Below are 9026 nucleotides of genomic sequence, written 5' to 3'. Positions count from 1 at the left end.
TGCTGGTAGGACCTTAAATGATGCACAACTCAATTATACAACCACTGAAAAAGAATTTTTAGCGGTTGTATATGCATTAGAAAAGTTTCGGTCTTAATTAGTTGGTTCACATGTGGTGGTGTATACTGATCATTCTGCTCTCAAATACTTAGTTCAGAAGAAGGATGCCCAATCCCGTCTCATTAGGTGGGTTTTACTTTTACAAGAGTTTGATTTAGAAATCAGGGATAAAAAGGAGTTGAAAACCTTATTGCAAACCATTTATCCCGGCTTCCCAATTCCTTGACTGTCGATTCTTCAGTCAACGATAACTTTTCAGATGAATAGTTATTTGCAGTGTCCAGTAAACCATGGTTTGCTGACATTGTCAACTTGTTAGTTTCAAGTGTGATTCCGGATCACTAGTCCACCCAAGATAAGTATAGGTTTCATTCCGAAGTTAAACACTTTTTCTGGGATGATCCTTATTTGTTTAAGATATGTCCGGATCAGATTATCCGACAATGTGTTCCTGATCATGAGCAACATTCTATTCTCTCTTTTTGTCATGATCGTGCATGTGGTGCACACTTTGGACCTAAGAAGACTGTCACAAAGGTTCTCCAATGCGGATTTTATTGGCCCACTCTTTTTAGAGATGCTTTTGATTTTTACAAGGCTTGTCCCACCTGCCAGTCTTTTGGCCGTATCAATAAGAGGAATATGATGCCCCTCAATCCTATTTTGGTAGTTGAGATCTTTGATGTATGGGGCATCGATTTTATGGGACCATTCCCTAATTCCTTTGGGAATTTGTACATACTTTTGACCATTGATTATGTTTTTAAATGGATAGAGGCCATACCTTGTAAAACTAATGACCACAAAGTAGTGGTCCAGTTTCTAAAATAGAACATTTTTTCTCGCTTTGGTGCACCACGTGTAATAATTAGTGATAGGGGTACTTATTTTTGTAATCGGCCTTTTGAGGCCTTAATGAAAAAGTATGGGATCACTCATAAGTTATCTACCCCTAAACTAGTGGCCAAGTGGAGGTGTCTAATAGGTAGATTAAACAAATCTTGGAGAAAACTGTTAATCCCAACTGTAAGGATTGGTCCCTTAGGCTCATTGATGCCTTGTGGGCCCATCGGACTGCATTTAAGACCGATCTTGGTCAGTCTCCCTACTGTTTGGTGTATGGGAAAGCTTGTCACTTACCAGTTGAGTTAGAGCATAAGGCCTTTTGGGCCATCAAGAAGCTCAACTTTGATTTGTCTGATGCGGGAATTCATCGTAGGCTCCAACTATCTAAGTTGGAGGAACTTAGGAATGAAGCCTATGAAAGTTCTAGGATTTACAAGGAAAAGACTAAAGCTTTCCATGATAAGCACATTCTGCGTAAATCTTTTGCAATTGGTGATAAGGTCTTATTGTACAACTCTCGATTGTAACTTTTTCCTGGTAAGCTTAGATCACGATGGGATGGCCCATTTATTGTCCATAATGTATATCCCTATGGGGCTGTGGAGATTTTGAATCCAGGAACAGGGGTAATTTCGAAGGTTAATGGTCAGCGTTTGAAACCATTCCTCGAGTTTTCTAATACTGGTAGTGAAGAGGTTATGGATCTCCATGAACCTCTTTACACTGATGATTAACTTTTAATCAGGTATGACCCCCTTGCATTGTCTTCGTTTTTAATTCTTTCCATGCATTGGGGACATTGCATGACTTAAGTGTGGGGGAGGGAAACCAGTTTCTGTTTTTTCCACTTTGTTTTATTTGTTTTTCTTTTTGTTTTTTTTTTTAGCTTGCTAAAGGATGAAGTCCTACTTTGGCTTTTGGCTAATGATCATACCATTCGGTTGCTTGATGTATGAAAATAAAAGTTTTGACTAAGGTACCCATTTTGAACGTATAAAAACCCTGTTGAGAAGAAAGAAACAAGCCTGTGTCTTGAGATGGGACTTTCTTTTGAAAAATAAGAGACCCGTATTTTATGGCGTTAGACCATATGTAAGTCTGTGGGTTCCTTGTATTTTTGATTTGGAGTTGAGACCTTTTTAATTTGGCATGGGTGGACAAATGCACAATTTTAAATGAAATGTGAAATGTGGTATAAAGAAGAATAAGAGTCGATTCCCTTGGAACTAGACAGGGCATTACGCCTCAGGAAGTGTGGTGTCTTTATCGAAATTCCTTGGAAGGAAACTTCTGAAGGAACTCTAGCATCACTATCTTTGTGGGCATATGCAAAAAGCGAAGCTACATAGTAACTTGGGTGTCTGGTGTTTGCTCCACCATGTCATTCAGGCCAAAACTAGTGGAGTAGAATAGAGTTTAAGCGAAAAAAAATGAGAAAAAATGTGCAAATGTCATTAATGCTTAGTAATATGTTTTGGTCAAAAACACTCCAACGCCTTAGTCATTGGTTCCCTATTTCTTCACAAGTGGTTTTGCCTTAAGGATGTTTTGGAAGAGACGAGGTGAGTTCCAAATGAAGAAATATGCTAGTGCCTGGAATTGATCAAGGGAAATAATAGTTCAAGTGTGGGGGTCCTTTGTAAGAAAAATTATCTTTGTTCTGGATCGGTATGAGCCTTACCTTTAGCTAAGGTTGGGATTTGTTTATTCTGAATTTTGAGTGTATATTCACTGCAAACGCCCACGAGACATAACTCGTCCACTAGGGTAACTTAGGGGTTTAGCTTGTTGCACGTGCTAAATGCAACCGTGATTCCTACGAAAGTGAGTTAGGTTTTTTCTTTCATTTCTTTATTTATTTATCTTGCTCGAGGACGAGCAAAAGTCAAGTATGGGGGAATTTGATGAGCACAATAATGTGTGAAATCTTAGGGATATAAGTGTACATTTTTTTTAGTTTCCAAGTCTACAAGAGAAAGTGCTTAAAGTGAATCAAGAACCAGTCTAAAGGTGGGACCCACTCATTGGTACTACATCCTCTCTCCTACAAAATCCTGAAGATTATTTTCTCTCTTTGCCACCTCACAAGATCTTGAAGATGCTATGTAGAGATTCCTTTCTGATTTAATCAAGATTGCAAGATATTGATGAATATTGTAAGGAAAGAATAGAATTTGTTAATTATGGAAATAGATTCTCTCTTTCCTCACACAATATCTCAGAGAATGAGGATTTTTACCAAGATTTTATTTTATTTTATTTTCTTTCTTTTCTTAAAGAAGACTTGTAGAAGGAAGGAGACAAGAAAAAAATCCTATAAAAGCCCCTTCCTCCCTCCTCCTATTTTATTATTCCCCTTAGTTTATTTTCTAGTTTATGCTTAGTTTTCTTCTCTCTCTCCCTCTTTCACTCTTTAGTTTTAGTTCTTCTCTATTTTTGCTTTAATCACTTTTGTAATAGCTTTTTATGTCAATTAATGCAAGCACTCTTTTATTCTTATTCAGTCTTTTATGTTTATGATTTATGCAATTGAGTTGTAATTTTTAAAGTTATCGTTCAAGGCTTAGATCTAGGTGACAAGATCACGAGCCGTGGAGCATCTTTTTTTTTTCAAGTTCAGCATTTTTTTTTTTTTAAGATTTGTTTCTCTAGTACTAGAAATTTCAGATTTGGTTTATTCCAGATCTGGTTTTTAGTACTGGTAATATCTCAAATCATCCAAGCTTTCAAGTTCAAGCATTGATTCAAGTAAGTAGGCTCCTTCAGTAGTCTTCTCTCCCTCCACTCATTCCCTCTTCTGACCACCCTTTCTTTCGTAATTGAGGATTTTAATTTCCGTCGTTACATTATTGCTATCCCTTTCCCCCAAGGTTCATTGCTAGTGTATGTGATGGCTTTGCCCCTCCTAGCCATAGAACCATCAATTTATTGTTTTTATTTTAATTGTCTCCCTTTCCCTAAAGCCAAGTAGAGTAACCCTTGTAAGAGTGACTCTTTGGTCAAGTAGGGAAGCTCATATTATGATGCATCCCTCGGGCTAAGTAGAGAAACCTACTTGTGAGTCTCTCTCTAGCTTTCTCCCCTTTCTTTTACTTTATTTTTATTTCAGAATTTTCTTCCTTTATTTTTTTTTTTAAATTGCGTGGGTTATTTATTTTCAGTTCTTTATTTATTTAATTTTAATTGCGTGGCTTGCGTCTTTAAATTCTTAGATGACGAATGGTTAGGACGTTATTTTAGATACATATGTTTAGGACGGTAATTAAAATTAGATCACAACCATTAATCGGTTCACTTTCGCATTATTAAAAGAAATAAAAAAATAAAATGGCTACTCTCCCTGTGTTCGACCCGTAGCTACACTGATCCATACGCTTGCGGTTACATTTTAAATCTCAACAAGTTTTTGGCGCCGTTGCCGGGGAGACAGTTTCATGTTATTTTTCGCTTTCTTTTGGTAAATCAGAGTGCTTTGTTTGCTTTGTTTTGTTTTTCCTTTTCTTTTATTGAATTCCTGAGAAGAACAACTTGCAATAATAGTTGTATCGGCGGAGGTCGCCATGCCTCACAGTATAATAAAGATAGGTTTCGCCCCATAGCAATACCTCAGGAATTGACCTGAGCAACCCCGGATCCCTGCCGATAAGCTCCCAAAAAGCCAAAAAAAATCATAAAAATCATTAAAAAAAAAAAAAAAATTTGCTATCCATTCTTTTGTACTTGTCTTACTCTAATTGTGGGTAGTTTTCTGTTGAATGAGTGTTAAGTGGGTACGTAATACTAAGAATCGGTTAGAAAGAAGAGATCCAACAAGTAGTGACCCTATACGTTTGCTCTCTTTAAAACCCTTCAATATGGGAGACCAACAGCAAAACCCTTCACCTAAATCTCTAAAAGATAGGTTCTACCCTGTTAGAACAGCCCAACCTTCCTGCATAGTTCTACCACAAGCCCAGGGCAATAATTTTGAACTAAAATCTCAATACATCACTATGTTGCCCCACTTCCATGGGTTGACTTCTGAGGATGCATACCTATTTCTAAGGGAATTTGAAGAGGTATGTGTTCTAATTAAGATCCAACAGCTTTCTGATGATGCTGTTAATCTTAAGTTTATCACTTTTACATCACTAAGAAGTGGTTGTATGGGTTACCGACAAATTCCATAACCTCATGAGAATAGTTCACAGTTGTCTTCCTTAAGAAGTTTTTCCCAACTCACAAGACCAATAAGCTTAGAAGTGATATCCTTCAGTTTAGGCAAAAGCCTAGTGAGTCATTTTTCAAACTTATGGAGAGATTCAAGGATCTACTCCAAGAATGCCCTCACCATGGCCTAGACCTATAGCATTTATGTCAAATAATTTATGAGGGTATTGATTACCCAACTAAACAAATGATAGAGTCTATGTGCCCTGAGGGATTCACATCTTTTACAGATGAAGGAAAGGCATGGGAATTCTTACTTGACTTAGCTGACAAAACCCGTGAGTGGGAATCAACCCAAGAGAGTGAAAGAACCATAGGAGGAAAATGATATTTTGTGGATGGGATAGTAGCCAAGGAAGCCCATTTGGATAGCCTAATCAAGAGAATTGAGGCTATTGTTCCTAGAGAACCATCATCAGTCAATTTGGTTAAGATTTATGCTTGGTGCCAGTCCCCTGGACATCTCCTAGAAGAATGTCCCAACACCTCTGGGGGCACTTCTAATGATAGTGTTAATGGCTTATACCAGAATAATCCATATAGTAATACCTACAATCCAGGATGGAAAAATCACCCAAATTTCTCTTGGAATCAGGGCAACCAAGCAGGGCCTTCCAATTTCCATAATCAAGGTCAACCTGGACTCCAAAGGCCTCCCTTTGCACAACAATCTTTTTCCCAAAATACTTATCCTATGTCAAATGTAGGACCTCAGGCTAGTTTTCCTAGGGCCCCTCTCCTATCATCTTATCAGCAACCCCCTGGGTTTACCAACACTGGAGAGGCAACTAGAATAAGTGACTTGGAAAAAAATATGGCCCTCCTCATGACAAGCCATCAAAATCTTACGAAAGAACTCACTCAAGTTGTCTCAATTATGCGTGAGAGGGAGAAAGGAACTTTACCCAGTCAACTAGAGCCTAACCTTAGGCATCATCAGCCTGTTAGTTCACAAACATCAACTAATGCACCACTGAATATAGTACAAGGTCAGACCCAACAAGGGGCCTCTAACCAATGTAATGTTGTTTATGCCCTTAGGAGTGGTAGAGATTACCAACAGAGCGTTCCTAAATCTTCCTCGTCTATTACTCCCATTAACTCTCCTTCAGTTGAGGACACAAGTGTGCCTTTTGTTTCAGGTTCGTCTGATGAACCTAAAGATTTTTCTAAAACTAAAGATGATTTGGTTGAGGAAACCAAAAATGATTCTTCTAAACAGGGGCAAATCCCTAACAGTCCTGATGTTCATCCTATCACATTTCCTAATCGCTTGGTAAACAAAAGGAAGACTGCTTTCACGGACAAAATTTTAGAAGTCTTCAAAAAGGTAGAAGTGAACATCCCCCTTTTGGATGCCATATCCCAGATCCCCGCCTATGCAAAAGTACTGAAAGATTTGTGTACTCACAAACGTATCACTAGTGTGCCAAAAAAAGGCATTCTTGGCAGATAACATTAGTTCCATAATTACTCAGCCTATAGCAGCCAAGTACAAGGATCAAGGGAGCCCTACCATATCTTGTGTCATAGGCAACACCTACATTGAGCATGCCTTTATTGACCTTGGCGCAAGTGTGAATCTTTTACCTTACCATGTGTACAAGCAACTTGGATTGGGAGAATTGAAAGCCACTGGAACTACTTCAGTTGACAGATAGGTCTATTAAAATTCCTAAAGGGATGGTTGAGGATGTCTTACTAAAGGTGGGGGAATTTATTTTTCCTGTTCATTTCATCGTGTTAGATACCAAGCCCTTCTCAACCAAGGATGAGATCCCAATAATTCTAGGAAGACCATTCTTGGCTACCAGTAATGCATTAATTAACTGTCGAAATGGTTTCCTAAGATTATCTTTTGGTAACCAAACTATTGAGTTTAACAGGTTTAGGATAGGCAAGCAACCACATATGGAATAAGAGATTAATATGATTGAGGATTTTCTTGATTTTTCTGATGATTTAATTACCAACTTTGATATTAATTTTGATTCAGAATTCCAAGAGTGTATGGATGAGTTGGATAATGATAGTGAAAATTTCTTTTCTAAAGTCTTGAGTCTTCACACACCTGTGGAGCCCTTAGGACTCCTTTCCAATTCCATTCTCAAACCTTCCATAGTTGAGCCCCCTAAGCTAGATCTTAAGGAGTTGCCATGTAATTGAGTTGTAATTTTTAAAGTTACAGTTCAAGGCTTAGATCTAGGTGACAAGATCACGAGCCGTGGAGCATCTTTTTTTTTCAAGTTCAGTTTTTTGTTTTTTTTTTTTAAGATTTGTTTTCTCTAGTACTAGAAATTTCAGATTTAGTTTATTCCAGATCTGGTTTTTAGTACTGGTAGTATCTCAAATCATCTAAGCTTTCAAGTTCAAGCATTGATTCAAGTAAGTAGGCTCCTTCAGTAGTCTTCTCTCCCCCCTCTCATTCTCTCTTCTGACTACCCTTTCTTTCTTAATTTAGGATTTTAATTTCCGTCGTTACATTATTGCTATCCCTTTCCCCCAAGGTTCATTGCTAGTGTATGTGTTGGTTTTGCCCCTCCTAGCCATAAAACCATCAATTTATTATTTTTATTTTAATTGTCTCCCTTTCCCTAAAGCCAAGTAGAGTAACCCTCATAAGAGTGACTCTCTGATCAAGTAGGGAAGCTCATATTATGATGCATCCCTCGGGCTAAGTAGAGAAACCTACTTTTGAGTCTCTCTCTAGCTTTCTCCCATTTCTTTTACTTGATTTTTATTTCAGCATTTTTTTCCTTTATTTTTTTTTTTTAATTGCGTGGGTTATTTATTTTCAGTTATTTATTTATTTAATTTTAACTGCGTGGCTTGCGTCCTTAAATTCTTAGATGACGAATGGTTAGGACATTATTTTAGATACATATGTTTAAGACGGTAATTAGAATTAGATCACAACCATTAATCGGTTCACTTTCGCATTATTAAAAGAAATAAAAAAATAAAGTGGCTACTCTCCCTGTGTTCGACCCGTAGCTACACTGATCCATACTCTTGCGGTAGCATTTTAAATCCCAACACCAAGGCAGCACCATGCACGCCATGGATGCCATCGCACGCGTATTATGCTAATCGATCGCTTTTTTTTTTTTTTTTTTTTTTGTGAAATAGAAAAGAGACCAATTTCTCAAATTGAAAGTCGACAACCCTAAAGTCTCAATTTCTCAAATTGAAAATCGAAAAACCCTCGAAGCTTCCGCCTGAGACTGCGAGTGACGTCCTCCTTCTCCTTCTCCAACAGTGAACCTGAACCTTCAAAGCTTCTGCCTGCGACTGTGACTAACGTCCTCCTTCGGCAGTGAACCTGATTACCTGAACCTTCGAAGCTTCTACCTGCGACTACGACTGACGTCCTCCTTCTCCTTCTCCTTCTCCTTCTCCAGCAACAAAACCAAGGTAAGAGGCCTAAGGGCCTGCGACGTCTTTCTCCTTCTCCTTCTTTGTCTTCTTCATCTTATTCTTCTCTGCTTCTCTTTCTTCTTCTTCTTCTTCTTCAGTCCTTCTCTCCTCCTTCTTCGTCTTCTGCTTCTTATTCTTCTTCTTCTCTGCTACTCTGCTACTCTGCTTCTCTTTCTCCTTCTCTATTCCTGACTTCCTTCTTCCTTCTTCCTTCTTCCTTCTTCCTTCTTCTCTGCTTCTCTTTCTCCTTCTTCTTCTCCAGTTCTTCTCCTTCTCTATTCCTTCTTCTCTTCTTCTCAGTTCTCTCCTCCTTTGTCTTCTACTGCTGAATTCTTCTTCTCCTTCTCTACTTCTCTTTCTCCTTCTTCTTCTCTACTTCTCTTTCTCCTTCTTCTTAAGTTCTTCTCATTCTCTATTCCTCCTTCTATGGTTAATGTTTCATACGAGCATAAATCAAATTATAGAAATATAATATTAGTTCTAAATCGAAGCAT

At 38.1% G+C, this 9026-nt stretch overlaps 1 non-coding gene across 1 annotated transcript; it reads right to left on the bottom strand.

The window, feature by feature from the left end:
• Positions 1–5137: 5137 nt before the first annotated feature.
• LOC122087147 lies at positions 5138–5244 on the bottom strand. Its single transcript, XR_006142674.1, has one exon. It is a non-coding gene; the product is annotated as a small nucleolar RNA R71 (small nucleolar RNA).
• Between the last annotated feature and the right edge of the window lie 3782 nt (positions 5245–9026).

The sequence above is a fragment of the Macadamia integrifolia genome, chromosome 1 (genome assembly GCF_013358625.1).
Source record: "Macadamia integrifolia cultivar HAES 741 chromosome 1, SCU_Mint_v3, whole genome shotgun sequence".
Classification (NCBI taxonomy): Eukaryota; Viridiplantae; Streptophyta; class Magnoliopsida; order Proteales; family Proteaceae; genus Macadamia; species Macadamia integrifolia.
Note: the sequence above shows the minus strand (reverse complement) of the source record. Positions and strands in the feature narration are given on the sequence as shown.